Below are 22,008 nucleotides of genomic sequence, written 5' to 3'. Positions count from 1 at the left end.
AGCCTGTTAGAAAATGATAAGAATGGAATTATTTTATACACTGCTGTTGGATGACACAATAGCATTTGCCGTACATGATGTTTAAAATAAGAAGTCTCTCAGGCAGTCTCAATACTACCAAACTAATATTATTATTTTGAAAGAAAAGTTGAAATATGGAGCCCAATCCTGGCTGTGATGCTGTGATCTTATGGCACATAAAGCGTAGGTGGCTGGCAGGGCCACACACATAACAGCATGGAAATTATTTGTCAACATACACTTGGAGTCTGGCGAACCTGAGAACTGGCCATGAAACTCCTTGTGCGTGAAATAATTGGAAGATAATGTGTTCAGGGAAGGGTCTCTTTACAGACTTGCATAACAAGGCATCAATAGTACGTACAATGCATTTGCATGGACAAAGTTTCTGCTCCTCCTCACATGTGCCTGACGCCTGCTCTGGTGTGTGCTCATGAGCGCGTGTTGGAGCAGACTTGATTATTGATCTAACGAGCTTTAGTTAAAGCACTCCCACGACCATTTTGAAACGTGTGACACTGAATACATGACATGCTGTGGGCACTTTAATTAGAGTGGCTCTTGAGAGCCACTCTAATTAAGGCACCCCTCCACCATCGACTTCAGAGCACATATAAAGATGCCACAGGTTTTACACAAGGAAAATTCTCCATTAACTTACCTGGAGTTGCTTCTGATTTATATTTGCATAAATGATAAAACAATCATGCCGCTTTGGATTTGTGATGTAAAAGTGGACATAAAAGCAATCACCGCCCTACTTAATTATAATATATTGTGAATAAGTTCCTGTTTTAATGGCAACCACTTTGCAGTTCTAATGTAAAGTATAACTTTACTGGAAAGTTGGCAAGGGTGGAGCAGATGACTCGGTAAGGATAAGTATATTAGAGCAAATATAAACTGACTTTCTCCATTCCACCAATAATGAACACTTAAGAATATTTCAGGAAATTTCAAAACCATAACAGTTGGAAACAGAGACAACACAATGGCGTCATTTTTAAAACAATGGGCCAGTGTCTCATACCACTTGTACCAGGTTTCAAAGTGATGGGTACTTCAGTGGAGTTACTTCTGCTTTATATCTGTGTAGATGAAAGGAGAAGGATGTCCAGTGTCTGGAGAGAGACTGGTTGAACACCTGATAGATAGCCTGTTATATAAACACATTGGATGACTTGAGCATGCAAGGATGGAGAGGAAATGGATCAGAAACTCATACAGAAAGGGGATAAATCTGAAAAGGCAACACACAGTAAATACAGTCAATCTTTTGAATGGAAGGCGCTCTTATTATAAATCCCAAATAAAGTACAGAAATATGAAAGGTTTTCACACAAAAAAAGCTTCTGATGCCAGAAAGCTGCAGTGAAGATATACAAAGCTACACAGGAAGCTTATTTCTATGCACATTTGGATGAGACTTGGCCACATCCAACAAAGCCTCCACCTGATCCAAGTTATCTATAAAAACCTATCTTGATTCTGCAAAAGCGCCATCTTTAGGGACCACAAAGGAATGTGGGATACGTAGGATTGCAAGATAATCTTTGGGCCATGTTGTGGCTTGCAGATCAAAAGAGGTTAAGAACCACTTAATTAAAGCACAGTATTAGCAGTATTTGTGTCTGACACCAGTGAATGTGTCAGTCAAAGACTTCAGGAAACTAAAAATACAGTCTGAACACATGCATGACCAGACGGTTTACTTTTAGTTTTCAACTTGGGAGGGTGGGGGCTGAGCAGGACACTAGGCTTGGACACCAGCTTACTGAGGGCACTGAAATGGAGGCCTCTTCCAGGGAGTCTGCACCATGGCAGCTATCTTGCACTGCTCTTGTTGCAACAGAAGCCAGGTGCAGAGATACTGTGATGCTGCTGTAGCAGCAACAACTAAGGTACATAGGCCATGTGAGAGCTACAGGAGCCAGGACATTTTTTGAATCCCCAAAGCAGGTGTTGGTGTCACTGGGCATAACCCTAGGTAACTCAGAGGGATGGAAGACCAGGAGTGTCAATGAAGGCCTTCTGCTCTAGGCCCAGGCGAGCCAGGGCCCCCGCCCCGAACCTTTGTAACCCTTTCTTTGAACTTTTGTAACCTCCTGTAATACTGGAAAACAGGATGAGTAGCAAGCAAACTGAAACTCTCTAAAAACTGTTATCTGTGGAATGCAAGGGCACCACTCAGAGAGAGAAGGGAGGAGGGAAAGGGGGTGGGTGGGAGCCAGCTAGTGGAAAAATACTGCAGAAAATGACCAAGGTATAAATATACACTGTTGCAGGGCTAGGCGCGCAGGATTTGAGACCATACAGTCTCCCTGTGCCTTTTACTTGAGCTCAAATAAACTCTGTCTACTTCTCCCCCCAGTGTGTTTATTGGCGTGACGCACGCCGGGCAACGAACCCAATTGTTGCCTCCCTCAGGCACCTTGTGCCGGCAACACAGGTAAGGTGCCTGCCCTCCCCCACATCCCCTGTTCTTGGCTCCCACTCCTTTCCAGAGCTCTGCAGCACCTCCCCCCCCCCCAATCTATGTTCTCCAACGGAGAGTTACACTACTGTTTTTCAGTTATGATCATTATATCCGTTGACACAGGTACAGCCATCTCCTGTTAAAAGGGAACAAAATGCAACTGAAGCTGAGTGGTCTAGAGATTTGGAGTTGAGTTACTGATAAGTAATAGTAACTTTGATAATGATGATTAAAGGAATAGATGGGATTAGGTGGCACTTAAAATGGCTTTGCAAAAACTGTCAATATTGGTATATAAATTGTACATATCTTCTTATCTCTCGCTCAGCTTTTCTATATCAGTGTGATTGTTGCACTGATGGAAAAGTGTTTGGGGCAAAATGGGGCCCTATCAAGTCAACACCTTCTCCCAGCATCCCTAGGGCCAAAACTGTTCAGGGGATGCTGATCCTATTCTAGGTCATTAAAATCCTAGAGATACCTCCTGCCTAAGATGTGGCCTTAGGATAAAACTGCATGTGGTAAAACTTTGGATACAACAGCCAGAGACTGCAGCCAGTAGTAGCAGTGGCAGCAGCCACTAAAGCAGGGCCCTTCAGAAGTTTGGAGGACTTCTTCCAGTTTCGACTGACCCTGAACATATTGGACACTCTCTCATTTTCCCTGTGTCACATCAGCACCTAACTCTTCTATCCCCTTCTCTTCTGCTTTGACTTCTTCATACTTTCCCCTCTGATGTCCTCTCTCCCATCTTCTCTCCCATATTTCTATTCAGCCAATCTCCTCCTACTGAAACCAACTCCAACATCCATAAAATTGTGGATCTAAGGGCATCTCTGTGTTATAGCCATGCCTGGGATTGTGGCTCATATTGATGCAACTCAAGCAACCTCAGAACTAGCTATCTCAGAAACTGCCACTAGATTTACACAGATTTATCCCAGGTTAGAATATGCCCCCTGCATTCAAATGGATATGATGTGTCCAGCTCTTAAACTAACTACAGTCCATGAAGATTTAAGATTATGGCATGTGTGATACTGGAGGAAGCACAAGGCCATTTTACGATGTCAGGCACATAGAAAACTTCCAGCCATAAACTAAAGCGAGTGGAATTTTAAGAGGAGATGACAGAGGAAGCAAGTGTGGATATGTGAACCCTAAGTGCATAAATATTTACAAAGCTGTTTTCCTGTGTTGATTTATGGGCTGATCTTATGTGTATGTTTAGCTGCATTTTGCAAACCTTAATAATGACACTTTGAATCTCTCTTTATTGTCATTTTCTGAGATAAATCTGTTAGAATACTAGAACATCTTTTGTGTGGGCACATCTACTGAGCAAGCTTATTACAGGAGTCAGCGCAACTTGCAGCTCTTTGGGGAGAAATAAAAGGAAGATAATGTTTCTGGCTTCTTTCAGGATTCTCCATGCTTCAGTATGGTCAAAAACTGATATGGGGAAAAGACTAAGAAATTGTATCAGGTAGTTGGGAAGCAACATGTTATCCCCACTAGTAAGTCTGATCTAAATAAGATGATACAATTAAAACCTGAGGGTTAAGGGAAAATCCTCTTAACCTTGCTTTTCATTGACCTGTGGGGATGCATCTTCAGCTGGCGTGGTTAGCACAGCTACACCGAAGCCCACAGCCCACAGAATCATATAGTTGCAGAGATGGATGGGACAGAAGGGGATCATCTAGTCCTAGCGATTCTCAAACAGAGTGCCAGGGGATACTTTGAGATCCTTTCAAGGGTGCCACAGGGTGCCACAAGATGTTAACACGGTTAGGTGTGCAAATATGATTCACAAGATAAACTCTGATATTTTGAATAGGAATCCACAGGGTTGTAACCTTTGTGATCTGTTATGGTCTTCCTGAGTTCTTTGCAACAACAGACAAATTGCTCTATTATTTTTCTGTAGTCAAAGAACAAGGGAAAACGAAGAGCTGGCATTTTCCTAGGGATGCCTCAAGTCCAATGAGAGGTGCTTTGAGTCTAAAAAGGTTGAGGATCATTAATTTAGTTCAACTTTGGCCCCAAGGCAAGTTAAGTATAGTTGCTGGTTTAAGCTCTTCTCAGGAAACCTCCAGTGCAAGTGATTCCAAAATATCCTGAAGTAGCCTTTTCCAGTATTTCATCACCGTAACGTCAGAATGATTTCCCCAATATACAAGCTACTTCTTTACAAAATAGAGCTATGCCCATTTATAACTGGTAAATATTCTGAAAAATGATACTTGATTTATCTAATCTTCCATGGTTTGAGATTTTGGAATTACCAGCTCCTTTTTCAGTTTAGTCATGATTTGAGCCTTGATAGTTCCCTGCTTCAGTAGCAGACTACATGCTTTGTGAAGAAATAGTTCCTTTGCCTTGTTCTATGTATATTCATTCTTAATTTTTTCAAGTGGCCCACTCTGTTTTCATATTGTAGTATGAAACAAAAATGCAAGGCATGACCTATATTAGCTATGTGTTTCCTATTTTTTAATACTGCTACAATCAAAGCCACTCAAATGCTTTATTTTTTCCAGGCTAAATAATCAGCACTTTTTGCATTTCCTTGTGATGTTAGCTACTGCTTGACATTAAAAAGAAAGGCCCAAGGTATACTACTATACTACTAAAACCAGTATAATTTCTGATGCTTCACAGTTTAAAACAGGTTAATAGAACTGCAGTATTCCCTGTAAGTCAATTTGTACGGTTAACATTTGCACCTTTGTCTTCAGCCTGATGTAATTTAAAACATACAAACCTTGAAATAAGGGTTTAAAATAGGAATGTTTAAAGACCCATTGATATAGTGATGCTAAAAGGTGGCTATCCACGTTTTTAATTTGGTCTGTAAAATCTCCCAGTGCAAGTAAATATGAGAGCAGAGAAGAGATTTAGGATCTCTAGCAACAGAGAGGGAGTTAAGACTGGGCTACTAGGCTGCAGGAAACATGTTGAGGACTATGAAAAGAGGACAGCCTCAGTCTTCAGAGAGAAATTATTCTAGCTGAAGTTGGTGGAATTATCCATTTTAAAGCAATTATCCAACAAGTTTGACCTTACTTTCTATTCTTGACTCAATACTGATTTGTGATTATGCTGATTATTCATATACATTCACCAAATTTCACCTGTGACTTTATAAATTGTTGGCTTCCATTAATTTGCTGTTCATTATTTGCTGCATGAGCCTGATCACCTAATTTACATTTTCCTGTTCCTTGTTTGAACTCCTGAAGCTTTTACATCAGAAATATATCTTTATGAAAATTTAAGGATAAATGATTATTTTGTGCTAAAATTCATGAGACATTCAGAATCCATCAACATTTCCCCAAGTGAGCCAGCAGTTATATGAGTACTCAAACAAATTATATGACCCAAGGAATAAAAGTAGAGCAAACCAACTGTATTCATTTATAAATTCATAGATTTTAGGGCCAGAAGGGACTATTATGATCATTCAATCTGACCTCCTACACAACACAGGCCACAGAATTTCTCCTAGTAATTCCCACATCAAGACCAGTAACTTGAGGCTGAATGAGGTTATAAATGACACTGCTTTATTTGTGTGAAACATTAAATCACATTTCTACTATTAAACCAGTTCTAGGGCTTTTACCTCATTTAAGTAGAACTGTACAATAGTCCAGAAACGATACTAGCAGGGACTGTAGATACAGTTTCTCTACCAGTGTACCGATTAAAGTGCTACAAAAAGAGATATATTGGAGGAATGTAGGAAAATATATTTGAGGCAGGACTAAAACTTTTTGTTTTGTACTAGAAATGGCAGAAGTCTACAGGCAATGTATATATCTAAGGGCATTGTATATGTATACAACCATTAAGGCTTTCTGTGAAAGCCTTGCACAGGAATACTGACCTGACCCACATGTTTATGGTGTGTTTATGCTGGGGAGCAGGAGCTCAGGTTTATCTCCTTTTTAGAGGGTGGGTTATTCTTTCTGGCTTTCTTTTTTATTTTGACCTTAACAACATCCCATTTATCACCGATGATCAGATAAGATTAAACTAGTTCAGGACTTGACATCTCCCTTTGCACTTTCTCTTGTGGCCGTGTCATTTTGGTGCATCAGATTGAATCCTTCATCTGGGTCAGGCCTGATATATTCCAGCTGCCCTGAAATGTTTATTGTCCATTTTATTCCCCTGTCTCAGTGTCTCACTGAAACAATCAGAGCAGCAGTGCATAATTTAATGCTGGAATCACCCCTCTTGATTCTTTCCTAAACTTGACCTCAGCTGATTAGGGTTGTGCAATTGGCCTTTTCACACCAGCAGCCAAGAGTTCCCAGAGGTATCTATAAGTGAAGGTCAAAAAGGCCTTACCTAACACCTCCACCAGCTATGATTTCGCACTGAAGAGAAAATATCCTAAGAATGTTTACCCTTGAAAATCCTTCATAAGCAAAGAAGTGGATGGTGACTTTCTGTTGTTATTTAGCACATAGAGACCACCACAGTGATCAGAGCCTTGCAAGACTAGTCCTCATGTACAGATGTACATCCCATTGAATGCCTTTTACCCAACTCCAGAAATTCAAAGACACCTTACAATGATTGTAAATTTAATTTATACTCATGGTTAGGCCTCTCTATACTAAAAGAAAGGTGTAAAGCATCCTTAGTGAAAATGAAAAGTAGAATCAGAGCTTACAGTTCAGAAATTCCTGTGCCAAATCCTCTATTTCTTTTTCAGTTTTTAGCATGCCCTTAACTCAAGAAAAATCTTGCTGTTTCACTGGGACTTTCACCTGAATAGGAAGTGAAAAATTTGGCTCTGCCAAATTGTAACTCACATTCTCCTACATCATACACATAGCTGGCACTGTCCCAGTACTCCTTGTTTCAGTTATTTAACTAATATCAGATATCCAAATATGCTCCCAAATCATAAATATTCGCTGCCCATCTCAGGAATATTATTATTCTGTCCTCAGGCCTCTGATCATTTTGCTGTGTTTCTCAGGTTAGTAATTTGTGTCATATTAAAATGCATAACTACTCAGATGTTGGCTCTGCTACAATCTAAATTAATACTTAACGAAATGGCAAATAGGACACAAGTGATATCTAACTGCAATTTTCACCTTGATTCCCCATCCATCCCACTTATCGTTTTAAAATCCTGACACTGCAGTTGAGTTGCCCTGCTCCCCACCTGTCAGTCTAGCTGTCTACTTTAAAAGCTTTGCCTTCTCCTGGTGTCCATCTATATTGACTGAACATGTCAAGGAAAGACAGGATGCTGATTCAGGCTGAAAGGTTTTCCTCAGATAGCCCTACATGTCCTGCTTGATCCCTGATCATTCCTTACAGCACCCCTTCATGCCCAAACTCCTGTCTACTGGCCACCATCTTTCTGGCTGAGGACTGCAGAATGGAATTGTTCAATGGTACTCAGTTTAAGCAGCGCTCGGCTTTTCATCCTTCCAGTAGATAAGCAGATTGCTTCAGTCTAACAAAAATCAGGTGAGCAGGTGGCAAACTGAAGGATCTCCCACATGTCAGGGCACAGCATTACCATTGGGCTGGTAAGTTAGTAACACAGCAGCCTAGCACAAATACTTCTACCAAAGACATGGGGACAAATTGCAAATGGAACATCCTGGAAGAGTGGTAGAAAATGGAGGAAAAGTAGGAAAGAGAATAAAGAAAGAAAAGGGGAATGACAGAGTAAAGGAAAATAAACTCTCTCTCCCCATCCCCATAACATGCACTGGAGACAATGTAATTTGTGACAGTAACCTTGGCATTCATTTTCTCCTCTGACAGCAAATCAATAACTGGCGGCTTGCATTAAGCACCTAGACTCCACTCTTAGCATGTTGTATCCCTTCAGGGTGAAACTGCAAGACCCATCATATGAAGAAGCAATCCTGGGCCCTTAAATTTTGGGAGTCGGTCACAGGGCTGCTCTAGCTTGGCAATTCACATAGTGCCGTGACTATTTCTCTCCAGCAACAATACTCAAGAATGACTGGAAAGAACTGAAACTTACTGTTTGATCCATTATCCTGTTTGCAAGGTCAGAAGGGATCTTTCCTCTTTACAAATTCTTCTGTGTTCTACTACAAAACTGGGCCCCTGCCAATTACAGTGCCAGCTCTCTATATACCCAACCTCCCTCAGAGTTTCCTTCAGGGAGACCGTGCTTGAGAGTCTCAGAGAAGGACCTGACAAACCTACTGGTGCAACACTATTGTCAACTTCAGTCCTCAACCCTCAATAGCTTGTGAATGTCTTCTTTCCAGATATGACCAGCCCATGTAACCTAAGAATACAGATGTCTTGTAACCACATCTGTGACCAAATCAGAAATTAAGATGAATATGGCTACATATTATGCTGAGAGTTGTATCCTGCCTCTAGTAATGATGAAAGAAATATTTTGCATCTTTCCTATCATACCACGGATCCCGGGAAGCTAACCAGTGCTCCATTTTTACGGTGGCACAAAGGTGGGGAAAGGCAACGTCCGTTTCTACCTGAATCAGTTGAGTTCTTGGTGTGCACCTAATGTAGCACAACTGGGCACTGATACATTTTTCAAAGTGGAACAGATCCATCCAATCAATTCCTAAACAAATATGGGACATAACAATGTCTTAGGGGACACAACAATAGGCATGGGACATGACAATGATTGGAGAGGCCAAACAGTAAATGTAAACATGCTGTTGGCACTACGATTGTATAGAATATTTTGTTCTGTGTGTTTTAAATTATACTTAATAATCCTACAGAATGTAAAAGCAAAATCAGCAGCAGTAATCCCTCGTGGTCAAGGATGATATCTCTTATGGGTCAAGGAGGGGTTTGTAGATGAATCCGTTGATGGCTACGAAGGCCAGTGGCTAAGAAGCCACAGACTGTCTGGCAAACACTGCAGGTGGTAGTTAAAGGGAGGGCTGGACCACAGATGTCTTGGTCTTCTTTCCTTTTCTTTCATTTCTGTTATTTTTCTGCCTCTGGGGAGAGATGATTTTCATCAAAGTAAGATGTGCCTTCTCTTACAAGGTGTCACTGTGTAGCCTTGTCCCAGGTTAATTTTCCCCAGTTTGTGGTCTCAATGCCGCACTTCTTAACATTTGCCTTGAGGGTGTCCTTAAAGTGTTTCCTCTGGCCCCTGTGTGTCATTTGTCCTTGGCTGAGTTGGGAATATAGCAGTTGTTCTGGTAGACGTACATCAGACATGCTCACACAATGCCCTGTCCACTGTGGCTGATGTTGAATAATCAGTGCTTCCATACTGGTGGTGTTAGCACTGGTGAGGACAATGGCATTTGTGCAATGGTCCTCCCACTTTATGCCAAGGATCTTCCAGAGGTAGCACTGGTGATGGTGTTCCAGGCTTTTCAGATGATCCCTGTAGGTCACCCAAGCTTCATAGCTATAGAAGCATTGGTTGGGATTACCACAGCCTTATACAGCAGGAGCTTTGTTCAAGTGCTGATGTCATGATTGTTGAACACATGATGATTGCTGAACTCTGCCAGCCTGCAGAGAGCTCTTTGCAAAAGTGGAAAATACATGGGTATCTTCATTAAAATGAAACTCTGCTTTTTTCTCCGTTAAAAGGGAAAGTCTGTGTTTTTTTCCATTTTTCTGTGGGAAATGGAAAACTCAGATCCCTGCTTATCAGCAACCTTATCAGTTCCCAGCCTTCATTTTGCTAAATAAGTCAAGGTTTTTAAGGCTAAAAAACCTTAAAAACCTGGGGGGGGGAGAGAGAGGGCAAAGAGAGAGGTTAGATGGTGTTAAAAGTAGCCACCTGATCTAATTTAGTTCACCCAGGTGTGGAACATACACTTAGTTCCAGGAAGGTTAAATTGGTCCAAGGTAGTCTATGTTAGATCAGGTTGGCCATTTTCAGAGCTCTCTAATTTTCCTGAACTTCTGTACAGATCCTAGCACAGCCCCAGGGCTGGGAAAGTCCAACCGCTGGCCCCAGTCCCAGGGCTGCACTTTTCCTTCCCATTCCCCTGGCACTGGGCTATCTTTAGCCCCTTGCCCCCTCCCCCTGTAGACCAGCCAACACCTCCTCCGTGAACCTCTATTCCGCAAGCCACTCCTGGTGCCAGTTTTATCAGCGTTTACCAATGACGAGAGCTGAAGAAGTAAGTCCTGGTGGGAGGAGGGGTGGGAGGGATGGGGGTGTAGGTTTACCAGAGGGTAGACAGCGAAGCTAAAAATAGCCCCTTCATCCCCAAATCCCCCCATACATCCTGCAAGCCCCCGATTCTGTCAAATCCTCCTGGACTCCAGCAACCCCCCACAAACCCTGCCTGTTCCCCCAAGATCCTGCTTGCGCCCTGATCCCACACAGATGCTGCCTGCACTTCCAATCACTCCTGCCCCCTGATCACCCCACAGACCCTGCTAGCCCCACCCCCAATTCCTGATCCCCCATGCCATCTACCCCCACCCCTCTTCTCCCCTGATTCCTCCGTGGACTCTGCCTATTCCTCCTGATCCCCTTGCAGATCCCTCAGTCTCCCCCACCACCCCCACTAGCTTGCCCATCCCAACTTACTTATATCAGGTGGCAATTTTTAACTCAATCTAACCTTCCCAAATGTCTGTACTTAGCCCATATCTCCTTTACCAGGCAGGCTCTCCATTCCCCTGAGTATCTTACTATCCCTTTTCTGCTCCAGTTTGAATTCTTTCTTCAACACAGGAAACAAGAGACATGGATTCCAAATGAAATCTCATTAGTGCCTTGTACAATGGCATTCATACCTCGCTCCTGCTACTGGAAATACCTCAGCTAATATATATTGTAGGATCCCATTTGTTTCTTTCAGACCTGCATCCTCCTGGTGGCCTATGGTTATCCTGTGATCAGTGAATACACCCCTGATTTTCTTTTCCAGTGTCATTTCCAATTGATGAGCTCCTAGCTTGTAACAGAATTTTTTGTCATTAGTCAGTAAGTGAATCACCTTGCTCTTTGTACTAGTAAATTGTGTCCCACTTCATCCCGTTTCTATTACTCTAGCTCTCAAGGACATCTAATTCTTCCTTCATTCCAGTCGTTCCTCTGTGATATTGTGATGCCTCTAAGTTTTGTGTTATCAGCCAATTTCATTAGCACAACTCCTACTTTGTGCACCAAGGTCACTGATGAAAATATTAGATAAGAATGCTCCCAAGACTGAATCTTGAGGAGCCCCATTAGTAACTTCCCTCCAGCCTTTTAACATAACCTGTTGTCATTTCCCTTTTAGCCTATTCCTTAGTTCCTTACAATTCTTACATTAAATACCCATCTTCTTCATCTTAACTAATAACTTTCCAGATAGGGCTACATCCAGTGCTTTACAGAAGTACAGATATATTAGATCGAGTACACTGAGCTCTCCGAGTTTTTCTTTCATCTTAGATAAGGCAGTATCCATTTCCAACCCTTTATTCTCATTAGCCATCCTGTCTTTGTTTCCCTGAACTCTCTATTCTCTAAACTCATTTCATAACAGACTTACTCCTTCTTTCTTTGTTGTCTATGTATTTTCATTTCCTTTGCGTGATCTAACTCAACTTGACTGTTGGCAATTCACACTTTATCCCTCCACTTCCTGACCTCTAAATTGTAGCTTTCTGGCCTATGAAGCCCAATATATGTACAAAGTAAGTATATTCTATTGTAATTGTTCATTATATTATCAGAAGCATATTTTCATGTTTGGCACATAAAACTTGTTTGGTTTAAAGATATTTATTGCTGACAGATCTGCTTCCCTATAAAAACCACTATTGGGGAAAAATGTTTATTAGTTTTTTTGATACACAATCAAAATAAACTGAAAAATACCAAATTACATCCCCTTTGAAAATCCTGTCACAGAATAATACAAGAGAGAGAGCTTGTCCATGTAGACATTATTGATGTTCTACCAAGTCAGTGCTAATGTAATTTGCTTGAAAAAAAGTCATGAAATAGCATCTTGTCTACTCTTGCAGTATTTCTGCAAACCCTATTCTATTTTCATTACTTTATATGCTTGCCATGCTTTACAGCTTAGTTTACTTGTCATTTGTGGATGTGTCTGTGCTCATACCTTTGACTCTGAAAGCTTAACATAGCCTGGAAAGTGGTATTACATTTACATTTGTGAAAAAGATGAGAACAATTCATCATGATTCCTAAAAAAGTGAGCGCAGCTCATAGAATAATTTTCCTTCTGCAACATTATCATCCATCCTCTCATGCTTTCAATATGGGTAGCTTTACATAGCCCTTGTGTGAAATGACTTTGTGCCATTGGATAGTCTTAGACAAATAGTATAGCATCCAGCCAATCATGGCACTAACATGTCCTTACAATGTGGCCAGAACAACTCAATGTATTTTATATTGGCCCTACCTATATTAGGCATTTGCTGTCAGGGACTTGGAGACAAATACAACTGTTATCCAACACAACTGAAACACAGTGCCACTGTTCAGTTTAGACAAGACTTAAACGATTTAATGGAGTCTCCAAATTATGCTGAAGCCTTAGGTCCATCCAAGAAAGAACAGTTTTTCAGCTACGCCAGTGAAAAGTATGTTACAACCCATTTCCCTTAGCATGCTGAATTTACAATATAGCTGGGAACAGTCTCCTTATCTAGATATTTACACTGACCTTATTGTCTTGGTATCTGAGCAGCACTGAAAAGCCTAAATAATAGCAAAGACTAACTTCTGAGACACAAAAAGCAAGACAGTGGCTGGCACTGCATTGGTGCACTAGGTGCACTTGCTCTAATAAAAATTACTGCTCCATGCTAGCCCCCCTCACAGAAGAGGGAGTGATATGATGCTGCTCCCTCACCCCATATTAGCTACTAGAGTTAAGTGAATGAAGACAGGTATTCCTCCATGCACCTGTTTAACTGGAAAATTCTCTTTGTGTTGAGATGACTTGCTTCACAGTCTCTTCTTGAATTAATACTCCCTGCCCACCATAACTACTAACCTGGCACTTGTCCTTTGTCTGTGAATTTTCTCGAGTATGTCATTAACAACTCTGTGGGCGAATCTACGCATGTGCCCAACTGCACACTTATTACTGTGCAATCATTTAGTACTTGATTTAGCACTTGCTTTAGCAAGTATTAAATGACTGCGCAGTAACCGCCATTATTGCACAATCCTCGTTGCTACTGTACAGTAGCATCAGCGTCATCGTTTATGCCTGCCAACACTATGTCACCATAGCTTATTGGTATGGCACAATGGTGACACAGTGTCTCGTGTAGATGCACCCTGTGTAAACTGAATATTGGGGGTTACAGAAGAAGCTGGAAACTGGGACCTCCCGTTTCAGACAGCAACGATGTCACTTCGTTGATATACTCTCTACCATTCAAGTAGCAGACATCTTGTATAGTTGCAAGTACAGAGTATTCTGGTTTGGTTATTTAGTGGTCAAACTAATTAGCCTAACTTCACATTGCCACATTAGCTTCAGGATGAGTAATTACTCCCTCCAGAAACATTTGATCACGTGGCATACTCCTAAGACTCTTCTCTCTGATAGCCTTTGGTTTCCTCGTTCAAGTTTTGCTCTCAAAAGCTACCAGGCTTCACGACCTGGCTGGCTTCCCACTGTAAGTCTCTCATTTTCTGGGACTTTACCTGGCACTGCACATCCCTGAAAACTACATCCCTGAAGCCCAACAGCAGGTGAATTATTTATTTTGGGTTTTGCACCTAGATACAACTAAGGGGAAAGAGCCAGAATGGCGGGCAGGTTGAAATAAACAGAGTACGCCAGAACTGGAAATCTTGAAAGCCAGAAGAAGCACAACAAAAAGTTTAGTGCAACCGTTTTCGGGTGTCATTTAGTGATTCTCAGCCAGGGCTGCAAAAATCTGCGGGGGTACTGAGATGCCAGCACTGCCCCTGCTGCTGAGTGAAACTGTGGCTTGAGTTTCAGGAGGCATGTGGAGCCCAACCAAGAAGTGGCTGCAACAGAAAGGGCGCATCTGTCTGTATTACATGATACAGGCAGGCACGCTGCTTCCACTGCAGCTGATTCTTACTTCTCCACACTTTGGAGTCAAACCAGGAAGAAGTGTAGCAAAAGCAGGCCTTATTTCACATAATGTAATGCAGGGAGATGCACCACTTATGCTACAGCCACTTCTTGGTTGAGCTCCATGTGAATTAAAGCAGAGACCCTCAATTTGTATAAATACAATGTCTCTGCTTTAGAGAACATGAAAAACAAGAAGAGAAAAAACTTCCTTTAGTGGAAGAAGAAATGACAGTGCATCTGTCTTTAAATCACCAAGGAATTCAAGATATTTGCCAAAACCACCAGGCTCAATTGTCTCATTAATTATAATATTATAATCTTATGGTTACTCACGTGTTGTTTTCAGTGTGGTTTTAAAAAGGTGTTTCCAGTCATATTATTTTTATGCACTGTAACAAATTGTTTTGTTTTTGAAATGGGGTACCACTAAATTCTGAAAAGTTATGCAGGAAAGCCTTAAGTCCAAAAAGGGCAAGAACCACTAGTCTAGTTTATGTGAAAGGCTAAAGTGGGATTAAGAATATGTGCAGCATGGACGTTGACAAGGGTTGGAGGAAGACAAATGGGAAGCTGAGGACCACATAAGGTGGGAGACCATCACTGAAAGAGGGAAAGGAGGTCAGTATGCAGCCAAAATTAGACAGGGTAAAAGGTGGTTGTCCACAGAGCTAGAGGGAGGCTGAACCCTGTACCAGAAGTGGAAATGGAGAGACAGAGTATGAATGTGGGGGGTTGAATGGAAGCAGCAGAGGGAAAAGGAAAAAGTAGGCAAAACTACATAGAAACAGAACATGAGGTTGGTGGTTAAGCCATGATGTCTGTGGAGGAGAGGAGGGGACTTTCCAAATCTGAAACAAGTTTGTGTTACATTTTGGGGTTCCAGTATATTCTTAAATTGTCTAAGTCAACTTGCCCACTTTTGTTTCAAATTTGTACCTAAAACTTAGACCTACTGAACTATTTGAATCTTTATAGTCTTTTTCTTTCTAACACTATTTCAGCAAAGGAGATGTTATAACACAATAATCCAGAAAGAGACTATAGTCCATAGGCTACAGACTAATCCAGAGACAATTTTCCACATACTCACTGTATAACCTTAATGTCTGAAACATGGGCATGAATCAGTTAATTTTCACTGACAGAAAAGTTACTCTTGTGAACTCTGTAAAATGATCACATTCTCCATCTCAATAAAACAACACACTGTCTTACTGAATAGAAAAGCCCCCCTTCCTTGCATCTGAATCCTCAACTGTGATAAGCTCATGCTTAAGGCAGCTGAGAAGAGAAGCAGGTAATTGTAAACTGGCCTTCTGCTCCCCTGACCCTCTGGCCAGACAGAGTATGCCGCAGCGGTGGTATTAGTCCTATGCTGGCTAAAGACTGCTTGAGTGTTCTGTGCTTCCAGCCTTTCCTTGAAAAGAAATAATAAGAGAAAATAGGGTTAGATGAGGCCTCAAGGATTCATATACTCCATGCTCCTGCCTCTAGCCAGCATCAATTATACCTGAGTCATTCCTCACAGATATTTGCCTAACCTGCTCTTAAAGACCAAAGCTGGAGATTCCAGAGCCTCTCTAAATAATCTCTACTCCAATGCTTAACAGTCTTCACAGTAAGAAAGTTTTCCCCAGTGTTTAATTTAAATCTCTGTTGTTGCAATTTAAGCCCATTACTTTTTGCCTTTTATACCCAGTGGACACAAAGTACTATTTATAACCTTCTTCTTTGCTGTAACCTTTTCCATATTTGAAGCCTGTTATCATGAGTCTTCTGTTCACTAGACTAAACAAAACCAATTCTTTCAATCTTTCCTCATAGGGCATATTTTCAAGACCTCTGCTCATTTTTGTTGCTCTCCTCTGGAATCTCTCTGGTTGGTCCACACGTTTCTTGACGTAAGGTGCCAAAGAAACTGAACCCAGGTCTCCTGCTGAGGCCTGAAAATTGATGAAGAGAGTGGAAGGTATTACTTCATATGCATTGTACTCTTGCTTATACATCCCAAAATGATGTTCAGGGGTTTTTTTTTGGTAACAGGATGACACTGTTGGTGTATATTCACTTTCTGATCCATTAGGACCTTATCTGCAGTACTGCCACCTGGACAGCTTTTCCCCATTTTGATCTTGTGCAGTCAATTTTTCCTAAGTAGCATAGTACTTTGCACTTGCCTGACTTCTCCCTCTAAGTAGTGGGGAGCAGGTATCATAGCTGGTTAAATTTGTTTCACGCTACCAAACAATTCTGTTATGCTGATATCAGTCATGAATCATTATTGTTTGTGACATGTTTCCACACAGTTCTTTGCCAATAGGCCTGAACACACATGGTGATGCTAACTTTCAGCTACCTAGTTTGTGTATTCTGGCATTATTCTCTGTACCTCAGTTTTTCCACCTTTAAAATGAGGATATTTTACCTACCCCTTAGAGTTCATATGTAATTTAATTTATTAATATTTGCAAAGTACTTTGAAAGCCTCTGAAGGAAGATGTTCAAAATATCAACAACACTATCAGAAAATAAACTGTGATGACTGAATGACATCAGCTATCTTTTCTGGAGAACTTAATTTATATACAGTCATTTAGTTAGAAAATGTCCTGCATGTCCATTCATTCCTCTGATAAGCTGCTCAAAAGATTTAGCAGAGAATAAACTGCTAAACAAAATACAAATAAAAAGGCCGGGAGAAGAAGAGAGGGAAACATCACACTTCACACAGGAAGTTATGAGAAGTTACAGACTTCAGTAATCTCTCTTGGGTCTTAAATGCTTCTTAATGCAAAGGAGAGCTTTATCTAGCTAACACATAGCATGTAGAAGCTGTGCAGTAGTTCAAAAGATGGAGGCACTCTTGAACTGCCTGTCTGCAATCAAAAGTTACATGTTCTACTCCTAGGTATTTTTAGAGCAGATCTATGTTAGCTGCTCATTCTGTACACGTTTAATGAATGTGTCTGCCTCTTGGGAGGACAAAGGGAGAAACAAATTCTTAAAAAAAGATTTGTTCAGTGGGAACTAGACCCATGAAATGAAGATTTTAGTTCTTATCAGGTAAAGCAGTTTTCAGAATTTCATGCTTGGCATGGTATTTCATATCAGCAAGCAGCTATGGTCAGCAAGCTATTATCTCTAATGACTGAAGCCATCAGATGTGATAGAGATGGCAAAATATCCTGAACCATATCCTCAAATGCTCTAAACTGGAGAGTTCCACTAATTTCAGTGCTTAACGCAGGGTGTCCAGCTTCCAAGCAGTGGGGACCTCATGCTCTGAGGGCTACACTAGCAAGGGCCACACACCACACGAGCCACACTAGGGTCCCCAGACTGTGAATTATGCAGACCTGCCCCCCCACCACTGCACTTCATGCTTGCATGAGCATCTTCCTCTACTATTGCACCATGTTCCTGCAGAGGAAAGCTCTCCCCACATTGTTACATTATGCACCCTCATGGGTCCCCCTAACTGCTGTACAGTGCAGGCAGCCTCTCTCCCCACTCCAGCACAATGTATGCACCTGTGTGGGTACTCCCATCACTCCACTATCCCTGCACTGTGCACCCACATAGCACTGGCCTCACTCTCCACTCCCTGTGTGCTGCACTGCCCTGGCCCTGGAGTGGAGGCAGGAAGTGGCAGCTGGAGAAGGAAGGGGGAACCTGAGACATAGGGGGAACAACAGTCAAGCAGAAGACTGGAGGCTGCAACTTAACCCCTCACAGGCCGCAAGTAGGCCATGGGCCAGAGGCTGGCCAGCCCTGGTTTGGTGTATTGACTACAATGATTCAATTTAATAAAGAGAAGTGCACTTAGGACATACCAATCAAATATACAAATGTAAACTATGGAACAACTCACTAGGCTACAGTACTGCAGAAAAATACCTAGGGCTTATAGTGGACCATAAGATGAATGTGTGCTGTTGCTGGGGGAGGGGGTAGGAACAAGTAGCATACTGGGTTGTATAAATAGGAGTGTTGCCTACAAATCAAGAGAAGTGATTCTTTTACTCTATTCAACACTAGTGAGGTCTCACCTGGAGCACAGCATCCAGTCTGGGACACCACACTTCAAGAAAGATGTGGACAAATTGGAAAGAGTCCTGTGGAGAGCAATACAAATAATCTGAAGTCTAAGAATCATGACTTACAAGTAAAGGTTGAAAAAACTTGGGTTATTTAATCTATGGAAAAGAAGACTGAAGGGGATTCAATACCGGTCTTCAAATGGTTATGAAGAGAATGGGAATAGGCTACTCTCTGTGGCTGCACAAAGAGTAATAGTGTGAAATTGCAACATGAGAAATTTAGGTTGGAAAGGAAGATAAGCGTGGAACAAATTACGTCAAAAGCTTGTGGAATCTCCATCCTTGGAAGTTTTTAAAAGCAGGTTAGACAAACACATGTCTACAATCATTTAGACAGGAATGAGCCTGATTTAAGTAGGTGTTGGAATAGATGATCTCCTGAGTCCCTTCCATCTCTATTTTTCTATGATTCTACGATTGTATCAGTTTGCCACAGTTGAGGAACTGCCTTGTTGCACACAACTCACGTAACATAAACTGTTAACAGTGAGATAACATATGGCAGTTTAAGTTTCCAGAAGAAAGCAACTCCAAATGCATTACACTAGTGACAGTATGTTAAAAGTTGTTTTTCCATTTTTTTGTTCAAGTGCTTTATTCCTTGCAGCATGCACAAGGAATGCATACATTGCTACTCAGAGAATATTCAGAGTATATTCATGTGCATACTATGGATTTCATCTGGGCTCAGATTTGCCTTTTTCACATCCTAAATTCAGATTCAGGACCATTCTCTTATTTATCTCTGAGCTTTTTTGCCAAAAGAATGATATTCTGTATTCCATGTAGCATCTGACAAGGCCTAGCTGTTACTCTAAGTATAAATGCAAACCTTACTTAGAGATGCATGACAAAGAAAGATGAAGGGCAGAATCCAACAAGTATTCCACTCAGAACTCCCCCAGTATGAGCTTTGTGTAAAAATCAGCTATAGGATCGGGCCCTGAATGGGCCAAGTCTCTAAATAATAATGATGTATTTGCATAGGCAGGATAATGAATGAATAATTAATTTGTATAAGACAGAATGCTACAAGCCTGGGGACCTGCTGAATTTATCTGTTCTGCAGGATAAAAAGGAAGAGTTTGCAAAATTGTCATTGCAAAAATCTTTGAAATGGGGGGGGGGGGGTACATTATGTGAGCATGCAGCACATTGGGACTTGACCTTCTTTCCACCTAATGGTTGCTACTGTAGCTATCGGTACTTGCATAATTTAGGAGGCTAGTGAGTTCCATGTTAAAGGCCACCTGCTAGGGATTTTGGGTTATTAGAACTAGACATCCTGGAGGCATCAGAAGAATAGCAGAAGCTAAGCACCTGTCAAAATCAGTCCCACCATTGCACTCTGGATGCAGACCTGCAATGCCAACAAGTACAGCCGTCTCTTAAGCTACAGGTAAAGACATGGGCTGGCACACTGGCCAGGGAAAACCCAAAAGACACTGCAGGGAATTCTAGGAGCTTACTTGAGTATGGTCTGATCTGATGTCCACTGAATTCAATTTAAGTGCTATCAGTCACTTCACTGGGGAATGGAGCTGACCCAAAGACTTCCCACTCTGTTTCCCTTTCCTGGGAGGAGTAGGGTAGACTCCCCTAACAGGCAAGATGTTTGTCTGCAGAGAAACTTGAGGATATTCCTGTGGATCCTGGGCTTTCCCTGCAGAGTACTGTACTTTTGTTTTTTCCTCTGCAGAACATTTTCCATAAAAGCTCTTCTGCTATTTGCTATTGCTCTCTTCTAGGATACTCTAGCACAGGGGTCAGCAACCTTTCAGAAGTGGCATGCCAAGCCTTCATTTATTCACTCGAATTTAAGGTTTCATGTGCCAGTAATACATTTTAATGTTTATAAGGTCTCTATGTATTTAGAATTAAACTATTGTTGTATGTAAAGTAAATGAGGTTTTTAAAATGCTTAAGAAGCTTCATTTAAAATTAAATTAAAATACAATCAAAATTATCTCACGCGTGCCATAGGTTGCGGACCCCTGCTCTAGCCCATGGGGACAATAGGCATGACAAGGATGTTATTACCACTGATCTGAACTAGGGGCCTTGGTTACATGGTAATTGTAGGATGCTCCTGGTGCCCTTAACACCTGGACTGCCTGCACTCTAACACCTGGAACTACTTTTAAGCACTCCTTATGCGGCTCACAGTTAGGCCACTACAGGGCAAGATTATCTCTGATCTGTGTTACCCAGCTCATGTTACATTAAGGCGTAGCCACTCTGGGCTGTTCCCCTGGCTCTGCCTACTGCCTGCTTTTGCCAAGCACCACTGAAGCCTCCATAATGCTGGGAATCCGGCAGACGATGCAGTGATATGCAATCTCTTTTCCCTACCGCTTTGAGGCCTTTTCTGTACTAAAGCAGACTTCTTCGGATGCTGTGCTTTAGAAACCAAGGATAAGGTGCATTGTCTTCTCCTTCAGGTGCCTGAATGGTAGGTTGTATTATTTTCCATAAAAAAACACAAACACTGGGCTACCATGTTTCTGTGTTAGTGACACACAGACAATTCAGCTATTAACTGAGAGGCAGGGGGGCTTGGAATCAATTCAAGAGCTGGACACCTGGAGTCTAGCTTTCCCAACAAACATAGTTGTGTGCTGCTGGGCTAAAGAAGTAGTTCTGCTGGCAGAGGCCTTCTTTTACTGAGCCCATGATGCTTTACAGTTGATTTCCACAAAATTAAAGGTGGTTTACATTTCTAAATCAGAGATTACAGTCATCTGGTGTGGGAGGGCTGTAGGTGAGCTGTTGTGTGCATACAGCAGCACTACAATATCACAGGTCCAGCTGCTAAGCATATCATCTCCTGCCCAGAACAAAGCCCTGTCAGCTGCCCAAACCCTTTGGCATCCATGTCCCATATTTCCTATTGGCTTCCCACTGCATGCACTATCATTCTGTCTGGGAATGATTCACAGAAACTAACCTAACTTCCTTAGGTACCTATAAGACTCTATACATGGCTAAGTTTTGCTAGAACTTCTATGGAGGCATATAAAGATGAGCTACGTGCCCAGACAAGTGTTTAGGTACCTATCTGATGCCTAAGTGTGCTGGGACTTGATCTGGTAGCTATGCTCAGATCACTGTTACTGTACATTGATAATACTGAATTCAGCATTTAAAGCCATTCTCATTAAAAAAAACATAGCCGGAGGAGAACCTGGGGGCAAGAGAAGGTGGAATTAACTTTAAAATTCAAATTAGGAACATTTTCTATTGTGCATTTCTATGACACAGTTTCCAAAGAAATATACTTTGTTAAGGCAAAATGTATTAATCAAATAAAGAGCAACAGTTGTTCAGGCAGGACTTTATACCCACC

At 41.6% G+C, this 22,008-nt stretch overlaps 1 protein-coding gene across 1 annotated transcript in view; it reads right to left on the bottom strand.

Moving 5' to 3' along the window:
* Nucleotides 1-22,008, bottom strand: part of SMYD3 (SET and MYND domain containing 3) — a 731,370-nt gene that overhangs the window by 12,809 nt on the left and 696,553 nt on the right. The window lies entirely within an intron of this gene.

Source organism: Crocodylus porosus, unplaced genomic scaffold, assembly GCF_001723895.1.
Source record: "Crocodylus porosus isolate Cpor-Errol unplaced genomic scaffold, CroPor_comp1, whole genome shotgun sequence".
Taxonomy (NCBI): Eukaryota; Metazoa; Chordata; order Crocodylia; family Crocodylidae; genus Crocodylus; species Crocodylus porosus.
Note: the sequence above shows the minus strand (reverse complement) of the source record. Positions and strands in the feature narration are given on the sequence as shown.